The following is a 23,373-nucleotide window of genomic DNA, read 5'->3' on the forward strand; positions in this document are numbered from 1 at the left end:
TGTAGCCGCATCGCACCGCTTCTAGTGGAAATGGACCCTTAAAGAGGAACTCCAGTGAAAATAATGTAATAAAAAAAGTGCTTAATTTTTACAATAATTATGTATAAATGATTTAGTCAGTGTTTGCCCATTGTACAATCTTTTAAATCCCTGATTTACATTCTGACATTTATTACATGGTAACATTTTTACTGTTGGCAGGTGATGCAGTTGCTGCATGCTTTTTTGGCAGTTGGAAACTGCTGTAAACAGCTATCTCCCACAATGCAGCAAGGTTCACAGACAGGAAACTTACTGTCAGGAAGTACATACTCAGAGTTTCTTGTGGGAGGGGTTTCACCACAATAGCAGTCATACAGCGCCCCCTGATGGTCTGTTTGTGAAAAGGAATAGATTTCTCATGTAAAAGAGGGTATCAGCTACTGATTGGGATAAAGTTCAATTCTTAGTCGGAGTTTCTATTTAACCTATTTTGGTTCCTAGTTTCCTAGTTTCTACGTCCAGGAACCATGCGCGCTACCGTGCGCCCCCGCAGCCGATCGTGCGCGTGCACGCGCACTCCTGGCCGCGGATTAGGTAGCCAAGGAATCAATGTATCGGGCTATGGAGCCCGATCATTGATTCCTCTCCCCCGCTGAAAAAGCGACAGCTTCTCTCGGAAGCTGAGCTTTTTCTGGCCATCTCCTTCCCGATGCGTCACTCTAAGCGCGTGCTACGCTTAGAGTGACGTCATGTAAACAAACTCATGGCCGTAATTTTTTCAGGTGTAGTAATACTACACCTGAAAAAAAAAAAAAAAATTAACACACATTTACATTATAAATCTATTGTTTACCTCCCACCCTCCCAAAAGTACCCAAATAAAATGTTTAGTATAAAAAAAACAACCATTGCAATAAAAAAAACAACAAAAAAAACATGTAAATATTTACCTAAGGGTCTAAACTTTTTAAATATCAATGTAAAGATGAAATATTTCTATATTTTTTTTTATTTTAAACTTGTAAATAGTGATAGATGCAAAATGGAAAAAATGCACCTTTATTTCCAAATAAAATATTGTCGCCATACATTGTGATAGGGACATAATTTTAACGGTGTAATAACCGGGACATATGGACAAATACAATACGCGAGTTTTAATTATGGAGGCATGTATTATTTTAAAACTATAATGGCTGAAAACTGAGAAATAATGAATTTTTCCATTTTTTTCTTATTCTTTCTGTTTAAATGCATTTACAGTAAAGTGGCTCTTAGCAAAATGTACCCCCCAAAGAAAGCCTAATTGGTGGCGGAAAAAACAAGATATAGATCAGTGCATTATGATAAGTAGTGATAAAGTTATAGGCTAATGAATGGGAGGTGAACATTTCTCACGTGAAAATGACGGAACCTGAATGGGTTAAAAAGGGAAGGTCCAAGCAAAATAAAAAAAATGAGTTTCACTTACCTGGGGCTACTACCTGCCCCATGCAGCCATCCTGTGCCCTTGTAGTCACTCACTGCTGCTCCAGTCCCCCGCTGGCAGCTTGCCGACCTCGGAGGTCGGCGGGACACATTGCGTACATTTTTACGCATTCCCGCTAGTGCAGGAACATTAACAAATACATTTTTACGCGTTAGTGGTTCAATGCGTACATTTTTTCGCATTGAACCACTAACGCGTAAAAATGTATGCGATAATGTTCCTGCACTAGCGGGAATGCGTAAAAATGTACGCAATGCGGCCCGCCGACCTCCAATGTCGGCATGCTGCCAGCGGGGGACTGGAGCAGCAGTGAGTGACTACAAGGGCACAGGATGGCTGCATGGGGCTGGTAGAAGCCCCAAGTAAGTGAAACTCATTTTTTTATTTTGCTTGGACCTTCCCTTTAAGGTGGTTAAATTTCACCTAAACAATTAACCATTGATATTTTAGCTAAATGTCTAGAGTGGGCATAGGTGTACCCACGTCACCGGTCTTATCTAGAGATCACAGAACACTCTCACTCCACTATTAATTAACTTGAAGGTCTTTCAGAAGTTTCCACAACATAAATAAATGTTTGTAAGCTATTACCCTCTGAGTAAGCGCACGTGTCATGTCTCGTTTACGCTGAATATTGTACCGAATTTGCAGCGATTTTGCAGCACTTGTCATTCAAGTGAATGAGAATCACTGCAGAAATGTTGCATGCAGCGCTTTTAAAAAAGCAAACGCAGCCAGTCTGGACCAGGCCTTAAGCGTTTCAATAAAGCACTTTTTGTATGCAGCCACCCATAGATTGATGTATAACAAGCTGTAATAGCCTTGTGTCTGGAATTTTACATCACAGACCCTAGGTTTGCTAACTAGGCCAATTCTTGCTCCAACCCATCATAATGATTGTTAGTGTGGCTATATAGGTCCCAAATTGTACTTCACTGTTCAGCAGACTTGCATCTTGTGCAATTAATTGATGATGCAGCACTCCGCCTATACAGACTTAATTATGCATTTTTTGCAGTTATTACCTAATAAATGATTTTTTTTTTAATGTGCTTGACGGATATGTTATGGCCGCACTCTTTGCGCACGAACATGGCCACGCCTACAGGCTGAGTCTGTACAGCTTTGGTCTAGTCACCTGGGGGAATCAGGTCCTGATCCCAGACAAGCTTACAGTGTGTACACACACCTTACGGTATCTGGCCTCCCTGCCCTTGTTTATGCCCTTTCATTGCCTCTGCGGGTATCCGGGCTCCATGAAAATCTGCAAAATCCAGACTCTCCGTTCAGTTTTCTAAAACAGAGCCCATGGATCCATTTTTTTGAAGTGTGTGAAGACAGCCGCTATTTTTAACATTGGCATCCGTGCCCATGGAAAGAAAAAAAAAAACCACAAAGCCACGCATACGGTTTTGAACCGTGTGAACCGACCCTAAATCACAAACTGAACAGCTAAAACTGTTACTGCACTAAAGCTAGCCACACATGGGACCATGACGCATCACTTCACAACAAGGAATAAGCTATATGCAAATTACATGGATGCATACCACCTTTATAAGCAAGGTGTACATCCAGAACTACTTGGTTATCACAAACCTCTGGATTATAGGTCATAATACAGCTGTTCTGGATTTAAAACTAGCTGGTATTATTTGCATATTAAAAAACAAAACAAACCACTGCCTTGAAGTAATGTATTAAGAGCATTACGTTTTTTTCCACACCTAGAACTGAAAAACAAATACCTTCTACTCCGAAAAGGTAAAAAGGAAGCTTGCAGAACAGGCAGCAGACACCAAAATCAAAAGTCCCTCCATGCATACATTCCGAGTGATTGACTCAGAATGTGCAAAGTCACATGGTTGAATCCCTTGCTGGTGAATGAACCCTAGAAAGGAATGACTTGCACAAAGCTGCTTTAATTGTAATGATCACTAGCTATTAGAGCGGTTTGCTCCTGTTACTGATATTAAACCTAGCTATGAAGCTACACTAGCTAAAAAAAAAATAATAAAAAAAAAAATAAAAAAAAACTGCACCATACACCAGTGTAGCTGCTTTTGGGCAATTCCTTGACACGCCTTCTGATCTCAATTTTTTTTTTAATACATTAAAAAAAAACTGCATTTACCAGCACACATACAGGCCGTGTGTTCTCCCCAGGCTCTTTTAGCTGGGAGTTCCACCCGGCTAGTTTTGGTGAGCACCCGGCTGTTATCAGCTCACCTCCTATGCTGTAAGCAGACATACGCACAGAAGCACCGGCCCTGCATTCTCTCATCTCGCCCCACCCAGCTACTTTTTCATACCACCCAGCTGTAAAAAAAAAAAAAAAATTATAGGGAGAACACGGAGGCCATCTGCGAAACCAAACCATAAGCATCTAGATCAGGCATGGGCAAAGTTGGCCCTCCAGCTGTTAAGGAACTACAAGTCCCACAATGCATTGCAGGAGTCTCACAGCCATGACTCAAAGGCAAATGCATTGTGGGACTTAGCAGCTGGAGGGCCAAGTTTGCCCATGCCTGAGCTAGATTATAAAATTACCAGAGGACGACTTTTTTGGCATCGCAATAATATTTGTTACTCTGTAACCTGTGGCAAAAATGATCACTGCTCGCTGGGACCCTCTTTGTGGTCATGCGCCCATCTGTGTACAATGCCAGCCGCTCTGTGCAGATGTAAGTTTAGTCCGCACTTACACAGCAGTACAACACTGCTCTTGTACAGAGGAAAAAGCAGTGCATGAGCAGCCCCATGTCACTGCACAGGCCATACTATCTTTCCTTCTATTAAGGGGGGGGGTACGCCTTCGGGCTACTGCAGATTTCAGTTGCGCTGCGTGGTCTCCTCGTTCATATCACTGCATGTGCTCACTCTGATGTCAGGCCAACAGCAGAGCTTCTGTATCTTGGTCAGGAGAAGATTCCAATAGCTCCTGGCCTTGTGATTACTTTGAGCCAATCACATTAATCACATAACTAGGCGCAAAACGTGGTTTGCTCACTGCGCAGGACGCTCCCGGCGACAGAAGCGCGAACAAAAGACGCCCGCAGTAAGAGCCACGCAAGCACAGTGGTCGTCGACTTGTAAGTCAGCAAAAGTAAAACGGAGCAGTGACTGGGGACCAGAGGATCGCTCCAGGACGGCGCGGGCACATGGGGGCTACAAGAGGGTGGCAGAAGCCCCAAGTGCAGTTTATAAAAATTAAGAACTTGCTGCCGCTCGTAGGACTTGACTGTATAAATACCTTTATTAAGTATAGAGAATATAAATCACCAATCCTGCCCTAAAATCAATTAAAATAATGTGGAGCGCTCCTTAACACCACACTGCTCAGCACACCCGCACACATCCCATTCACTCTGGTACCGGTACCAATCCTCTAATATCCTCAGAGTGTTGGATAATGTGGCTGCTGGATAAGTATTAATGGTGATAATAAGCCGTTGCAAGGCTCAGGCTGCACGGATTCCTCCCAGCTATACAGGACACAAACTGCAGGGCAACTGGCTCTTACCTACGCACTGACAGGTCGGCTCATCCGTTCATCTTGTCCCGCTGTGTTCCCACTGAGTAAGTACCTCCTTTCGTCTTCAGCTCAACCCTACCCACACCTCAGCGGGGAGCTTTGTCAGCTGTTAGCTCTACCCCGGGTAGCAGGTATTAGCGGGGAGCCACGAATGACAGGGGTTTCCTTTGCTGCAGCACGGCCCGGCCGGCTAGTTGGGGCGCTCAGAACACATGTCGCGATGAAGCCCCGCCCACCGACACGTTGCGTCCGCCCACTGCGAGCTTCGTCAGGAAGCCCCAAGTGACATTTTAAGTTTATTACAGGTTTGCTTTAAATGTATATGCAGAGTACATCATACAAAATGCTGGATTGGATGAAGCAAAAGCTGGAATTAGATTGCTGGAAGATATATCAACAACTTCAGGTATGCAGGTGATAACTCTTATGGCAAAATGTAAAGAATTAAGAAACCTCTTGATGAGGGTGAAAGAGAAACGTTGACCTAAGGATCAATATATAAGGAAAAAAAAAAAAAAAAAAAAGCTAAAAGCTTGGCATTCAAGACTCACTGCCTCCTGGCATATAGAGGGGAAAGAAATACAGTATTATACTGTGTTCTTGGGTTCAAAGATCACTGCAGACAGAGAATGCAGCCATTAATTTGAAATGTTTACTCCTTGGAAGGAAAGAAATGACAAACTTGGGCAGTGTAATAAAAAGGAGGAAATGCAGATGTTCAGCTTCAGGACCATACAAAAATCCTTAGTGGTCCAAGATGACCGATTGTAGAAGACAGGGAGATACCCAAGACATAAGCACTACCCAAGACTGTCAACCACTGAACGTTGAGGGCAACAAACCTAAAATAACAGGGCTGTGGAGTTGAGGAATCGGAGCAATTTTGGATACCTGGAGTCGGAGGTTTCATACACTGAGGAGTCGGATGAGTTTTGTTTCAAATCCACAGCCCTGGTAAGTATTAGACTAAGGAGTCATTTTGGGTACCAGGAGTCAGAGTTGAATTTCACAATATGAGGAGTCAGAGTTGGATGATTTTTGTACCGACTCCACAGCCCTGTAAACTAACTTTTTTCCATAAATAGATGTAGATCTTTTTTTTTTTTTAAACCGACCCCCACAAAAACAAAAAAACACTGGCCCCCATATACACAACTGGCAATAATGCCATACCATTATACAGTATATTGACAATTATATTTTACAGAGCACCAACTTTAATTACCATCCTTCTAAAGGCCTCAAAATCTAATGTCTCTCCTGCATTCTAGGGACAACTTGAAGGCGAGGAAATCAAAACACCCTAGCATTTTTTCTGTTGCCCTGACACATCATCTTGGCTGAAAGCATTCTTCTCACTTGGCACGCCTGCACCATCGTGCACCAAGCTGTTGGCCCTTCAGAAAACAGCTGACTTTACCAGCAGAACACCAGGCAACTAGATAGATAGATATATAGATAGAGATAGATATATAGATAGAGATAGATAGATAGAGATAAATAGATAGATAGAAAAAATAAATAAATATGGCAGCATCTAAATTGTGTTCCTTTCATATAGTTTATAGGGCATTCCTCAAGCCAAATACTTTTGTTGTTTTAATTCTCTAATTCCCTATAAACTAAACAAGCCTCGCCACAGCTCCTTTTGTACCTTGGCACTGTAGCAAGGGCTTATGGGAGCTCAGTCTAGGCAGGAGGAGGAGGTTACTAGCCAGAGATTTCAGAGGCAGAGGGGAGGAGGAGAGGGGACTGAATTTACACACAGGAAAGCAGATAGCATCTCCAGCCCTCAGCCTGTGATTAACAGAACATGGCTGCCCTCATTGTACCACAAGAATAGATATCAAACCTTTGAAGCTGTTTGCAGCTAGATATGCTGTGCAAACTATCTAAACTTTATAGTAGATATAGACAAGTTACTAGTTAGTAGATATAGACAAGTTACTAGTTATAGTTAGTTTTTCATCTCGGATCAGCTTTAACCACTTTACCCTCCACTACAGTATATCTACGGCAGCTGTGGCACCCTCCAAGCCACAGCGACGTAGATATACTGACCTGGCTGCAGCCCTGCTGTGAACGGTCGGGTGCTCTTTAGAGTGCACCCTCCGGCACTGTCAGCTGCAATACTAATTGGTGGAAGGGAACATGTTCCCTTTTGGCCAATTAGTATACCCTCCTCCCATGAATGATCGCTGCAGTAGTGAACTGCAGCGATCCTTCACCTGTCCCCCTCGGCGCACATATAGTTAATAAAAAGGCACAAACAGGCAGTCTCACTCACCTTACCTCGGTCCTGCGACTATCCTGAAGCCTGATCCTCTGATCCCCGCTCTGCAGTCAGCCGCAAATTGGCGGAAACCTGGGTCCCGGCTTGATGACGTCATCAAGCCGGGACCCGGGTTACTGGCAATACGCGGCTGACTGCAGAGCGGGGATCGGAGGATCAGGCTTCAGGACAGTCGCAGGACCGAGGTGAGGTGAGTGAGACTGCCTGCTTGTGCCTTTTTATTAACTATATGTGCACGGAGGGGGCTGACTCATGGGGGGGGGGGGGGACATCTGGCTATAGTTTCTTGGAGTGAGGGGAGCAAATATGCAAAGGGGGGTATACATGTTTACTGGGGGGGGCATCTGAGGAACCAAGGGGAGGGGGGGTTTTACAAATTTTGCACATCTGGGCACCTGGGGGGGCCCATAACTTAATACTGGGGGCACGTTTGGCTATAATGGGGGGCAGCGCTAATCCTGGGGGTACATCTGGCCATAATGGGAGTAATCCTGATCTGGGGACACATCTGGCTATAAAGAGGGGCACTATTCCTGGGGGTGCATCTGTCAATCTATTCTGGGGGTGGCAAACACGGGACACATCTGGCTATGCTGGGGGGGCTAATTTTGGGGACACATCTGGCTATACTGGGGGGGTGGGGTGATACTGGGGACACATCTGGATATCTATACTGGGGCGACTTTAACTGGTGGCACAGTTTTTATGTCAATCGCACTTTTTATTTTTAAACAGAAATTGGTCAAAATTGAGAAATAGCTATTTTTTTTTTATTTCTCCCCCCTTTTTGCCATTAACATGCATAGAGAGGAACATTTTACTTGGGACCAAATACCCCACAATGAAAGCTTAGTTTGTCTTGAAAAAAAAGATATATAGATCATTTATGTGGCACGAGTACAGATTAAGTTATTGGTGATTAAACAGGGACACCGCTAAAGCGTCAAAACTGCTCTGGTCAATAAGGGGAAAACAAGGTCTGGATGCGAAGTGGTTAAAGGGAATCTGAAGTGAAAATAAACTTAAAGGGGAACTGAAGAGAGAGGTATATGGAGGCTGTCCTGTTTATTTCCTTTTAATCAATACCAGTTGCCCGGCAGCCCCGCTGGTCTATTTCTCTGCAGTAGTATCTGATTAAAACCAGAAACAAGCATGCAGCTAGTCTTGCCAGATCAGACTTATAAGTCTGAACCACTGAAACACCTGATCTGCTGCATGCTTGTTCAGGGGCTATGGCTAATAGTATTAGAGGCAGAGGATCAGCAGGGCTGCCAGGCAACTGGTATTGTCTAAAAGGAAATAAACATGACAGCCTCCATATACCTCTCTCTTCAGTTTCCCTTTAAGATAATGAATTGTATGTGTAGTACAGCTATGAAATAGAACATTAGTAGCAGAGATATGAGTCTTGTATTGCTTAAAGTACAGGAAGAGTTAAAGCAGGATTGTCACCATAAAAAAAATCAAATTTTAACAGCAACTGGTCTGAGTTTAAGTGATGAAGATGCTAATCCTGCATTCAAAACTATTTCTGCTCTTATGGTTTGGAGTTATCACATACCTTAGGAGCACAGGCCCTTTAATTGCCATTGCCAAATAGTTGCACGCTGGGGGTCTTTTTATCAATGTTCCGTTCAGAACCCGAAGTCTGTCTACTTCGGGTTCTGGCCGGTCAAAACTAGAAGTGGCCGTCACACTGTGACCAGTACCAAAAATGAAACTATTCCTGGCGGCTCAGTACTGTGTTACTCTGGCTCCTCCCCTTTCCTGTCTCCAATTGATAGCCGGGGAAACACGCAATGCACCGAGCTGTTCACCGCAGAGCGGGTGCTGGCAGAAGCAATGTCTGCGGCGTTCCCGCTCTGCTTCCCTGCCGCAACGAACGACTCTGGCTCCATGTCCCCCCGGCTGGCGGCGAAGGGTGGTTAAGCTAGTCTGCTGCGCTTCAGCCGAGAGTAAAGCTGCCAATAGGAGAACCACAAGGGGAGGAGCCAAAGCCGTAACAGCCAAAGCCAGGAATCATTTCATTTCGGGTACTGGCCGCAGTGCGGCGGCCACTTCTAGTTTTGACATCCAGGACTGTGGAGTCGGAGCAATTTTGGGTCCCTGGAGTCAGAGTCGGGAAAAAATGCACGACTCCGAATGAATTTAAACTGTAATTAAAATAGAAAATATGATAAAAATGTTCTATTTCTCAGATAATCGTCATAAATAATGTATATATACAATAATAGCTCTGCTTAGTCCACAAAAATGAAATAAACCAATCAAAATAAGTTACTTGTGCTGCTTCAATAAAGCAGTCCCCGTATTTTTAAAGTCAGATATACACATCTGATTGTGACTGTATATATGATGTATACACAGGAATCTCATATATACTAAATAACATCTATGCTGTAAGAATAAAGCCTGAGGTGTAGCTGTGTCACTAATAGAGATGGTCAATGAGATGGAAATAATTCTGCTTTGATTCTGATTTATGCAAATGTACTCACTCTCTTTGCTCATGAAATCAAATAATTTGATATGTTAAAATTTGGTTTGGTGACTACGAATTAAATGGTACCTGAGAAGGATGAAAAGAAAAGTGTTACCTGGGGCTTCCTCAAGCCCCCTTCAGACTAATCAGTCCCTCGCTGTCCACCTCCACCACCTCGATCTTCTGCTACGAGTACCGGTAATTCAGCCAATCAGCGCAGTCCGGACGCATGCCGCTTCCACAGCCAGGCGCGTTCTGCGCAATAGTGCTGCGCAGGTGTAGTACGCTCCCGGCGGCAGTGTGTGCATGCGCTCTACGCCAGATTGGCTCAAGTACCTGGACTCATAGCAGAAGATCCAGATGGTGGAGGACGACAGCGAGGGACCGATTAGCCTGAAGGGGGCTGGAGGAAGCCCCAGGTATGTATAAAACTTTAATTTCATCTGTCTCAGGTTTACTTTGGTACACAGTAGTACTATGCTCTGCATATGCACTCTCCACAGAGCTGCAGGGAATCCACTGAGAATGTTGTGCACATTGAACACAGAGGTGTTGTCTATCACCCATAAACCTGGTTCAGATTGTGCATGAAGAGTGTGTAATAGAGGAAGAATCTCCTTATTCCCCTGCAGAGTACCTGCACATCACTCTTACATGTACCCACAGTTACATTGCCTAGGGCCTGATAGATGTTCTTTGTTCTGGTCTGTACCTTTTACAAGAACTCTTACCAAGGACTAGTTTTAGTCTATGACTAAGGGGAATAAATATGGCAGTCTCCATATCCTCACTTCAGTTGTGTTAAAATTCCTAAGGGTTGGCAGTTAAGAGACAAATTTCATGTTACATATTTTCAATCAACAAGACTAATATGCAAATTAGAGGAATCGGAGGAATCCTAAACTGAGGAGTTGGACTATTTTTGTACCGACTCCACAGCCCTGGTAACATCTATAATATACTCCTCTTCCCTTTATTTTCCCCTCCTAATGACATGAGTGCACTTCCTAGTATAGACCTCAGTGGGAGTGTCTGAAAACTCTGGAAGGAGGGTGGGTAACGAATACACAATTAGCAAGAGGGGAAAAAAAAAAAAAATAAGTGAGGAAATGATGTCAGGATTAGCTTAATTCATAGGTAACCAAGATGGAAACTGTCTGGAAAATTATTCTCTGATTTTCCTTTATATAATTCACTGGAATCATACAGTGGACAGTTCAATACATCTGTTATGTAAGTAGAACTAGTATTTATCTACTTATATATGTGTTTTTTTTTATTTCTAGGTTAGCATGGGTGTCACTTGTTCTTTTCAGTTGATATCTATGCAAAAGAGCTTATCTGAGCTTTGGGTCGTTGTTTTCTGATGCACTACACATCTCATACACACGTCCAACATGACAAACCACACGCCCTGTATATCCACACGCCTAAACAACCAACTCAATTAACATACTGGGCATGCAAGAGGATTGACGGACTACACATTCAAACAAGTGCAAGTCTTTTAAAAATTTGTACACGCACCAACTGCATGATATCAGACCAACATAGATTCGACAGTTTGATCAGGCAAGCCGCCTATTATCAGCTGCTCATCAAGTTGTTTGCATGCGTACACATGCCTGATTATCGTCCAAGTCAGATGATAATCACGCTGCAGGTTGGTCCGTGTGTACTTTATGACAGACAGCTTCAGATAAGGTTTTTACTTCAGAGAAATTCAAAGGTTCATTAGCTCTGCAAACCACACTATTTTAAACTATAAAACAGAGCAAACTGCAAATATGACAATGTATATAACTGAAAACAACAATATGAGACTAATTTCTTTGCTACTTATGTTCTAGTAATTATCCGTACTACACATACAATTCATTATATCATAAGATTTTTATCACTTTAAGAAAACCAGTAATTTTACTAGGGCTGTGGAGTTGGTACAAAAATCATCTGACTCCAACTCCTCAGTTTATGAAACCCCTGACTGACTTCAGGTACCCCAAAAAAATGCCCCGATGCATCAGCAGAGATCTGGAGTGTTGGATCATCTCGTCTGAGTGAATTGTTCCCCCTACATACTGGGGATGATCAGTGAGATGCAGGATTCATTTTGTACGCAGCTTGAAAATGGACCAATCAAGTCACAACAATATTTCAACCGATTGGTACATTTTCAAGCAGCATATATTTACACCCAGAAGTTATATAATTCTGCATGAACTCAGAATTTGCATCTTATCGATCATCCCTACTCCTTACCCCGCCTTGCTTATTGCTGCTCCATTGTCCCTCCTCCCAAAGCCTTTAAAGCACTGCGCCCCAAACTTTCCAAATCTCTGTTGGTGGCAAGCTTTATGCATTGGTATGCACCTGAAAAAGTAATGAAAATGGCTTCAGGCAAATTTAATCAGCCAATTAACTGGTAGCTGAAAATTTTTCACCACTGATAGTTGGGAGATAGTCTTGTTGAGAGGACCGACAGCCACTTCCTGTTCTTGGCAATTTGATTGTGACTATTTAATGACCACTGTAAACAATAGGGGACCCAGCGGGAAACTAAAATTGCACATCAGGACCCTCACCCGCAGCCACTAGGCTTCAGCTACCGCCTCCACTAATGCACCTTTACTAAATCTATTAGGTTGGTGGCGTGGATAGTGTTTCCCACTGGGTCCACTATTTCTTATAAAATTAGTGGTTACAACAACCAGATTTCCCATGAGCAGGGAGTGGTTGTTCGTCTTAGAGGAGATCGCTGGATCCAGTCAACTAGACTAGCTCTGCTGGTTGACTGGTAGATCACAGCTTTCCTCATAGCCATCACTTCCTGCTGAGCTGAAAATCTGCCCAAAATGCAAATATTCTAGTTCAATTATATATTGCACAATTTGAGAGGAGCAAATCATTCAATCAATATGCCAATTCCTGGTCCTGCTCCTAATAGTCATGTCTCCTCTCACCCACAGCAGCAGCAATGGCCTCAATTCACTAAGATCATGCTGGAGATAATAAGGCAAGAGAAAACTTACCTCCACACAGTAAGGGCTGATGCACACCGAGCGGCTTTTTCAGCGTTTCTGCAGCCGCTTGCGGCTGCGGATACGCTTGGTCAATGCATCTCAATGGGGTGGTTCACACCAGAGCGGGAGGCGTTTTGCAGAAACGCATACTCCCGGAGTGAGGCATTTTTTGGATTGTGGATGCGTTTCTGCCTCAATGTTAAGTATAGGAAAAACGCAAACCGCTCTGAAAAACGCCTGTTCAGAGCGGTTTTGCCAGCGCTTTTGTTACAGAAGCTGTTCAGTAACAGCTTTACTGTAACAATATATGAAATCTACTACACCAAAACCGTTACACAAAACCGCAAAACGCTAGCTGAAACGCTACAGAAAAATAAGAAAAAGCGTTTAAAAATCTGCTAGCATTTTGCGGATCTGCTAGCGGGTTTCGGTGTGCACCAGGCCTAAGAGAGTTATCTTATCTCTTCATTCCTTACGTTACCTCTTCTGTAGTTATTTTCACACGCAGTTAATGAACAGCCTGTCTAACTCTGGAGTTATTTTAAGGATTAAAGAGTTAACTTAAAGACAGAAGAGTTAACTTTAGGTTTGCCTGAGGTAAAATGTTTCCTGAATACTACATGCCTTATCACCATGGTAACAACTGTAGAAGAGTTATTAAAGACAGGAGATAAGCTTAGTGAATTGAGGCCTATGTCTTCAGGTGCCTCCAACTCTGCAGCTTGTAGTCCCAGCAGTTATTACTGGGCAGTAACTCAACTGTTGCAACCTCCTTGCATTACCATAGTGCCAAATACTAAAGAGGGAGGGATGTGAAGGGCGCATTGCAAAATGCGCCTTTGGGATATTAACAGATGTGATGGGTGATTAAAGTTTTGAAGTGAGCAAATTAGATTTAGGAAATTTCACTTGATTAACCAGCAGTGTGTATGTAATTACCCAGCCTTGCCTAGATCTGATTAGCCTCTTGCAAAGTTCTAGTTCAAATTTGAGATATCTGCTAAAAAAAAAAAAAAAAAAATTATTACTGTATATACTCCAAGATAGGCCCATTTGTAGTTAAGCCCCTAAGTTTTGCTCTTGAAAACTGGACAAAAGGAGATCTAAACATAGCTGCCACTCTTCTACACCAACTCTGCAGCACATTTATGCTTCCAATGCATGCTCTGCATGGTGCGGGGGGTCCCACAAATAAACCAAATCTTAAAAAGGAAATCCTGAAGCGGAAAAAAACGTAAACAAGTGAGATACTTATTCCAGTAGTGGGAACCCTCAAGATAGTCCAGAGACTTTCCGGATCCTTACAACTCACCGTTCCAGAGCTGGAACCCTCTATATCTATTCGACTAAGGACCTGTTTCCACTACTTGCAGATTGGATGCAGAAAAACTGACCCCAATGAAATGCCTATGGGCCTGTTTCCACTAAATGCGATTTTCTAATGCAGATTTTCCCATAGGCATTCATTGGAGTCAGTTTTTCTGCATCCAATCTGCGTGTAGTGGAAACAGGCCCTAAATGGGTTTAAAGGGAAGGTTCAGGGACAGTTGAAAAAAAAATAAAAATCCGAATCCACTTACCTGGGGCTTCCTCCAGCCCGTGGCAGGCAGGAGGTGCCCTCGGCGCCGCTCCGCAGACTCCCGGTGGTCTCCGGTGGCCGACCCGACCTGGCCAGGCCGGCGGCCAGGTCGGGCCTCTTCTGCGCTCCACGCCGGCGCTCTGACGTCATCGGACGTCCTCCGGGCTGCACTGCGCAGGCTCAGAACTACTGAGTCTGCGCAGTACAGCCCGGAGGACGTCCGATGACGTCAGCGCGCCGGCGTGGAACGCACAATGGAGCGCAGAAGAGGCCCGACCTGGCTGCCGGCCTGGCCAGGTCGGGTCGGCCACCGGGAGCCTGCGGAGCGGCGCCGAGGGCACCTCCTGCCTGCCACGGGCTGGAGGAAGCCCCAGGTAAGTGGATTCGGATTTTTATTTTTTTTCAACTGTCCCTGAACCTTCCCTTTAAGGACTGGAACCCACTAGATCGTTTATGGATCACTTTCAATCGCTAGCAATTTCCCTAAATGCTCTGCTAATGTACATGGGATAGATTCCACTAGAAATTCAGCACTTTGGAAGCTTTTCCATTCCAATGAATTGTATAAGAGCAGGGAAAGCTCTCCCAAAAATCACTTGCAAAGCGCTTCCACAAATCGCTAGCAATTGCAATAGTGCTTTGTAGTGGGTCCCAGGCCTAAGAGGTTTCTTCTAGCCACAAGTGCAACCGTGGGCAAGTGTATCTGCACTAGGGATATGAACATACAATCCATGCATTCTCAGTCGAGGGTAGTGCTTGAGCATGGAGGAAAACCATGTTAGCGCATGCTCAGTGGAAGCATGGCCAGATGATATGGAGAGCCCCATAGCTGGACTGGTGATCTGTAGGAGAATACGGAAGCCTGTGGACCATCCAGATGCTACCTTCTACTAAAACTCTAGTTATCTATATTAATCCTCCAGATATAGCACTAGAGCAAACCAGAAAGTATGTGTAATGATCCGCTCAGCTGCCTGCGCAGGCAGGCAGCTTTTTGACCACTGTTCAGGTCTGCATTCTGCAGATCTCTGGAAAAGAGACCTTTTTGTCAGTTTTGCAGCTTGCTGCTGCTGAGGGATTTGCATACGTTTGTCATGCAAATTGCCTAGCCACATCCTTTGTAGGATTGCTCTATATATACACACCATGTGATTCCACAGTACTTTGCTGGTCATAACGGTTTGTCCTGTGAAACACTCCTGGAGTGTCAGCCATGCTTATAGTTTGAAGATTAGCTTAGAGTAATTCCTGGGACTGCACTAGGCATCCTTGCTAGAGCAGTCAGGATTGTATTATTTGTATTGCCTGTTCTGTCTGTCTGTGGGGTACTAACCAGAGCAGCGGTTGTTACTGGTAGGCCCTTCTGTTCATCTCTCGGTCGTGCTTGGATCGCACTAGCCTCTAGCGGTAGTGGCTGTGGATCCTTCTGCTCTACAACTTTCTTGCTGTACTTGGATCGCACCTGCTCTGGCGGGAAGAGCAGTGGATCCAGCTCGCTCTGTTTCTATACTTGGATCGCACTCGCTCTGGCGGAAAGCGCAGTGGATCGTATCTCTCACTTATTCCTGTTTTAGTGTATCTGTCTTGTCTGATACGAACGCTTGCTGGAGGCTCGGTGAGGTAACCGTTAAACAAGCGCTCGCGTTCTTTGTTTTGTGTTTGTCTGTCGGTGGTTAGTTAGGCGTGCTTGTCTCTGTTGTGCTTAACACGCGGAGACCGCGCGGTAAACGCGTTCGCTGTTGCGAATGAGTGCGGTGTTTGCGTTTAGTTAGCGTTTGTTATTTTCCTTATCTTCTCATTGTATGGTTTGCTGTGCCTTTGCTACTCTCGTCCCCTGTCTTGCTTAAACCTTCAGTCACCTCTGGCAATCGCCTCTCTCGCGATTGCGTTCCTACTTTGTTTCTGCTGTTGTGTGTGCACCGTCGCGGGTTGGCGACTAGATTGGTGCACATACATACATTCTGTCCCTGTGCTCATTGTCTTTTGCAATCGCTTCTCTTGCGATTGCGTTCTCACTTGGTTTCCTCTGTTGTGTGGCCACCGTCGCAGGTTGGCGGCTAGATTGGTGGAAATACATACATTCCTCATCTGTGCTTATTCGGTCTTGTGTCGCTGTTAGCAATCGCCATCTCTGGCGATTGCCTTCTCACCTGATCTTCATGGTTGTGTGTTCATCGTCGCAAGGTGGCGACTAGATTGGTGGACACACATACCCTCTGTCGCTTTGATCTCTCTATCAGGGCTATCTTGCCCTGCGTTTCATCCCTTCGTACAATTCCTGTCTGGCGTCTGTGGCAGGGCAGAGGAGCTGTTTCTCTGCACTCCACAGCTCCACCTGCCGACAGGAATTTCCCTCTACAGGTGCGTTGCACCTTTTGCTGGGTTCCCTCAAATTATACGCTTGTGGAGGATTTCCGCAGTGTCAGCGCACGTCCTGTGCGCTGATCACGGAGAGAATTCCACAATCGTTACAGTATGTTATGCACGCAAACGTGTTTCTAAAAGAAAAAAAATGTTTAAATGGCCACTGACAAATCAGATGTACAGACTGGGGATGGTCAAGGAGGTGGGAATAGTTCAGAGTTGGTGCAGAATTATGCAAATTATGCAGTTTGAAACTGATCCAATCGAATTCTACCTTGGTGTGGTCCATTTTGAAGCTGCATAAATGTATTTTTTGCATCTCACTGACCACCTCTAATGCAAACAGAAAAAGAATTCAACGAATGGGTAGGATGGAGGCCCCCAATGTGTCAGATCTCCTTTGTAGGTAATAGCCTTGCAGTTTTTCTGGAAAGTCTATCATACTACAGGAGAGTGACCATCCAGTGTCCAGCAGGACATGGAGTACCGAGCAGGGACAGTTAATTCCCTGCAGGCCTATACGGTGGTTGCAAAGACTGCAACCCACCTTTGTGAGTATAGATCTATATAATTTTATCATCCCTTTACCTGACAATACTGCACCATTGGGCTCCCAGTCTCTCCCTGCTTCTCACCTAAAGGTCCACTGGGGAATTGCACACCACCTCAGAGGTGCTGGATTAGCATATTCGTGCAAAGAAGATCAAAAGAATCCGCACACTCTTGATGAACCTAGTTCAATGTTTTAATTCCAAAAAAGTGACACATGCCATTCCATAAACCAACGATTCGTTTCGGGGCCCCGTGGGGTCCCCTTTGTCAAGGTAACAAAACACAGAATGGTGACATTGTGTGAAGCAGCCTAGCTGCTTATAAGCACTCCCTCAAAACAATAGCCACTCCCATAGTACATTCAAATTTGCCGCTGCAAGACATAATTAGCATATGTACACAAAGCCTAAAAAGCTTATGCATCTAACATCAGCTGCACATCAGAGAAGAACACTTCCGCCCTAAAGTGTAAAGAGACACAATTACCAATTGCTGTCTCCCCCATGTCGTCCCTCGGCTCGTCATGTTGCAAGGATTCCCATACTAGCACTCTGTTCCAACCGTTGGGGCGGAAACCCCGCCTCTCCGCTGTGAGTGAGCCTGCCCGATCGGTGCACCGGACTGGCCTCTGCCAGCGTCACTCAGCATCGGGCAGACCCCTCCCCGCCTCGCTCATCGGTCCGTTGCGCATCGCGGCTGCGCACTGCGATAGGGCACTGGGATAGGTCGGCACATGAGTCCGGCCCATCCACGTGACCCTCCGTCGCCATACAGACGTAAACAAAAGCGCAACTACGCGTCCCTGAATGCCAGAGGCGTCGTTGCCTTAGCAACCCAGGCTCAGGCAACAGTTCCACGTAACCGCCGGTCCTTAGTGTGCAGCATCCTCCTAAAATAAACGCGTACCTGAACGCCAGCTGCCGCAGCAACCTCAGTTCAGGATAGCACGGAGCTGTGCTCAGACAGTCAGCTACACATTGGTCAAAAAACGTGCGCTACATGCTTCCCTGCTAAATATCAAGGAAGACACATAGTAAACAATGAACAGGTGCCAGTAAACATGGCAAATCCCCGCCCCACACAAACCGGACCTGTTGCCTGAGCCTGGGTTGCTAAGGCAACGACGCCTCTGGCATTCAGGGACGCGTAGTTGCACTTTTGTTTACGTCTGTATGACAACGGAGGGTCACGTGGGTGGGCCGGACTCATGTGCCGACCTATCCCAGTGCCCTATCGCAGTGCGCAGCCGCGATGCGCAACGGACCGATGAGCGAGGCGGGGAGGGGTCTGCCCAATGCTGAGTGACGCTGGCAGAGGCCAGTCCGGTGCACCGATCGGGCAGGCTCACTCACAGCGGAGAGGCGGGGTTTCCGCCCCAACGGTTGGAACAGAGTGCTAGTATGGGAATCCTTGCAACATGACGAGCCGAGGGACGACATGGGGGAGACAGCAATTGGTAATTGTGTCTCTTTACACTTTAGGGCGGAAGTGTTCTTCTCTGATGTGCAGCTGATGTTAGATGCATAAGCTTTTTAGGCTTTGTGTACATATGCTAATTATGTCTTGCAGTGGCAAATTTGAATGTACTATGGGAGTGGCTATTGTTTTGAGGGAGTGCTTATAAGCAGCTAGGCTGCTTCACACAATGTCACCATTCTGTGTTTTGTTACCTTGACAAAGGGGACCCCACGGGGCCCCGAAACGAATCGTTGGTTTATGGAATGGCATGTGTCACTTTTTTGGAATTAAAACATTGAACTAGGTTCATCAAGAGTGTGCGGATTCTTTTAATCTTCTCTGCTTCTCACCTAGGTATGCTTGGTCCCTACAAGAATCACCAAAGAAAACCCCCTACAGAAAAACTGACACCACTGCCAGTATACTTGTAGTTTGAAACTGAATAAATTCGATAATTTCCTGAATAACTTTCACAGTCATAAATTTCCTGTTTAACCACTACTTGTGAACGAGTGGCTGAAAGTAGACGCTGAAAATCACGGTGACTCACTCTGAGGAAGAGGTGACAATGATAATACTGCACAAATAGCCAGCACAAACCAGAGGAGCAAGCACTGCGGGTGATTTTATTAAAGGACATTTAAAATAAGACATATGGAGGCTGCTATATTGGTTTCCTTTTTAACAATACCAGTTCCTTGTGTCCAGATGATCTTTAATGCAACAGTAGTGTCTGAACCACACACCTGAAACATGCATGTGGCAAAACCACTCAAACATCTGGTATGCATGCTTGTTCAGGTTTCTATGGTTCAAGGGAGGCAGAGAGAGGAGAAAAAAAAAATACCCACCTGGGACTTCTTCCACCTTCTAGAAGTCCATCAGTGCCCACGCTGCAGTTCTCCTCTTCTTACAGAGGGCAAAGCGGTGGCCTGGAGATCATGACCCGAGGCTGAGTCAGGATCTTCTGTGCATATGTGTGGCTCTCGTGATCACACTTGTGGCCAGGAGCGCTCTCCGCTTGCACAATTCAAGTCTTCTTGAACTATGCAAGAGCGGAGCACTCACAGAAGCCTCTCTGGTCCCACACTGCAGTTCAGTATTCCTCCAGGGTCCCACTATTGCCTGCGTAGAATGCTCCCAGGAGCGAGACAGGGGAGCCAGGGCAAGGAGTGGGCGGACAAGGACACCGTGGGAGTGATCAAGCTGGAGGAAGCCCCGAGGGTGTATATTTTACAGCTAAACCCCCATCTCTGGTACACTTTAAGGATGCAAGCAAAAGCAATTTTCCCATTTCAGTAGTCTTCTCATTCATTTGCAAATAACTATCACTACTCATCGCACCTAAATGATCTACATCTTGTGTTTTTCACCACAAATTAGGCTTTTTGGGGGTGATACTTGTCTTCAGTAATCACTTTATGTTCTATGCATTTTAAAGGAGAAAAATATTTTTCTCCAATTCCATGCCCTATCATTTACAAGTGAACAATGCTGCTGTAAATAAAACCCACACCTCAGACACTCGTCACTTCCTGTACCACAGACTCTCAGAGTGCTTGACTGCAACCTTGTTAGATAGGGCTAGTTTCCACTATAGCGAATCCGCATGCGGGCACTGCATGCGGATTCGCATAGTCAATGTAAGTGGATGGGGCTGTTTCCACTTGTGCGGCGGCGGGAGCGTTTTTCGGTGCGGCAGAAATCTGCACGGCAGAGCCGTCAGATTTCGCGTGCGGGAGGAATGCGGGCGAATCGCCGCTAATGCATTTAATAGGGAAATCGCATGCGGCTTTGTCATGCGGATTTACCCGCGATTTCGCATGGTTTGCTATGGTGCTTTACTCAGGCAGTGACATGGTTAAATTCGCCTGGCTCCTTGCCATGCAAAATCGCGGCTAAATCCGCATGCAGAAACGCAGCCGCATGCGATTTCTTCTGCGGTGGAATCCAGGCGATTCCGCACTGCAACAGTGGAAACGAGCCCATAGATTCAGTCTGCGTCACCCCCATTCAGATCAATGGCATTATGCAATCAGAGCAATGGAAGCCACACCCACAAGCCTGAAAACTGACTCCTGTACTCATGTTTCTGGTCATGTGATCAAAACTTCAGGAGAGCATTTCTCACTGCAGAAGCCAAAAAGAAACATGTGAGCAATACAATTACTGAGATATAAAATAGTAATTTGATACGTTCCTGGACATGGGTTTTAACTGAAAAGTGTACTGCATACAGAATGGATATTTCACTTTGCAATGCTCAATATTACATGTCATGAACTATTACATTTACATATGCATGGTTGACTCATCCGCTATAGTAAAACCTGTGTCTCTGCGTCCCGTGTGTGTCCCTGCGTTTGTGCTACTGCGCATGTGTTGCAGGGACACCCTTTGGACAGGGAGCGGGAAGGCAGGCGGAAGTGTGTGCGCGCGTTGGCAGCGGTGACGGACCTAGCCCGTTTTTGAACAGGCTAAGGTCACTAGTGTCAACTATAATACTCATAAGAACAGCAGTTCAACAAATTTCAACTACAGCAGATACCATTTTTTTTTTTGCAACAGATACACCTTTATTGCAACGTGCTCCTTCCTAGCCTCTGAATACTCCGAGTAATGTTCTGTTTTGTTTCATGCCAGCCTAGAATAACATGAGGTACCCCCAGGGGCAGCATGGTGGCGTAGTGAATAGCATTCTAGCCTTGCAGCACTGGATCTCCTGTTCAATTCCCAGCCAGGGCACTATCTGCAAGGAGTTTGTATGTTCTCCCCATGTCTGCGTGGGTTTGCTCCCAGAAACATACCAGTGTTCCCCCCGGATTTTTTTTCCAGCCAGGTGGCATGAAAATGTAGCCGGGTGGGGTGAAAAGAGAATGCAGGGCCAGCACTTATGCATAATTCTGCTTACAGTAGAGAAGGTGAGCCGATGACAGCCGGGTGCTCACCAAAACTGCCTAGGAAGAACACTGCACACAGATAAATTAAAGTTGGCCTGAACATAAGTTAAGGTGCCCATACACTCGTCAGATTGGCAGCAGATAGATAAGAAATGCATCTGATGATCTATCTGATGCGTTTTTAGAACATTTTTTACCAGGATAGAATTCCAATAGATTTCAGTTTGAAATCTATTGAAATTCGATCTGATGACATTTTTTTTCCATCAGATTTCCATTAAGGCCAATGCAAACTGATAAGCAATCTCATCAGATCGACCTAAATTTTCCACCCTGCCAGTTCGATGGAAATCCATCGAAATCGGCCATCGATCGGTCGATTGGCCAACCGATTTGCAAACGATCAATCGATCGGGATCGATCGGCCAGAAAATCGGCTGAGTGTATGGGCCCCTTTAATTGGCTTGCCCCTTAAATTGGCCCTAGACTATGGTAGGGATTAAGCAGCCCATACACTCAGCCGATTTTCTGGCCGACCGATCGATCGATTGCAAATCGGTTGGCCAATCGACCGATCGATGGCACTTAGCATAGTGGCATGATCGGAAAGGAAAAAGGCCACAGCTGTTTCCTCCATAAAGCAACCCAGGCAGTTGCCTTTCGGCCTGGTGCGTGTTCTGGGGCCTGCCTACCACCTGTATTTTATGGCCAGTTCACACCGACTTCTGCCCGGCTTTCAGTGGCTTCCCCTCACAATCGTCAGGAGGACATGAAGATGTGTCGGTAATTAACCCGAGATGCAGCATGTAGCGTCCAGGGTCGCCTGAAACAATGGGGAAAATCGGGATCAGAATGCCGCATTCACTTAAATGGGATCAGTAGAGGGAAGGTTCTGTATGAGATTAGGGAGAAGTTGCATTTTATGATAGTAATAGCTTTGAGCATTTAGTTAAGCTGCATTTTATGAAAGTTCCAGCTATATATAATTGCAGCAGGTTGCAAATCTGATGAAGCTGCAAACATTTTCATTACAGTGGTCAGGCAGGGATACAGCAGGCTGGGACAAGGTATCCCGAACTCCGCATAGCAGGACCAGACAGGCCAGGATTAGATAACGTGAGATACCCTGGGGGACACTACATAGCCCAGCTTGGCAGTCCCAGTCAGGCAGGATTGGCTAACATGAGGTTACCCTGGGGAAGTACATAACCCAGCTTGGCAGTCTTAAAGTGTAGCTGTCGGGCATAAAATCAATTCTTTATTTTTTATCTGGTAAACAAGTATTAAGGATGCTAACCAGGCAATCCAAAAGTTAAAATCACTATTACTTTTCTTGCTGATAAATGATCATTCCCCAGTTCACCTGACTCTTATTTGGTACATTGCCACACAAAGGATGTTGCTTGGCATGCTGGGTTGTCCGTTTTTGCTTCTGTACATTAGTTTAGTCTGAGGGGAAATAAAAAAAAAAAAAAAGCAAAAAAAGACAACCCAGCATGCCCTGCAACTTCCTTTTTGCAGCAACGTCCCAAATAAAGAGTCAGGTAAACAGGGGAATGATCATTTATAAACAAGAAAAGTAATAGTGATTTTAACTTTTGGATTGCCTGCTTAGCATCCTTATTACTTGTTTACCAGATAAAAATAAATAATTGATTTTTGATTTTATGCTAGACAGTTACACTTTATTCAGGCACAGGAAGCAGAATTGGATAA

General features: G+C 45.1%; 1 protein-coding gene across 1 annotated transcript in view; it reads right to left on the minus strand.

Moving 5' to 3' along the window:
- Nucleotides 1–23,373, minus strand: part of PPM1A (protein phosphatase, Mg2+/Mn2+ dependent 1A) — a 78,159-nt gene that overhangs the window by 54,020 nt on the left and 766 nt on the right. The window lies entirely within an intron of this gene.

The sequence above is a fragment of the Hyperolius riggenbachi genome, chromosome 9, assembly GCF_040937935.1.
Source record: "Hyperolius riggenbachi isolate aHypRig1 chromosome 9, aHypRig1.pri, whole genome shotgun sequence".
NCBI classification, from domain to species: domain Eukaryota; kingdom Metazoa; phylum Chordata; class Amphibia; order Anura; family Hyperoliidae; genus Hyperolius; species Hyperolius riggenbachi.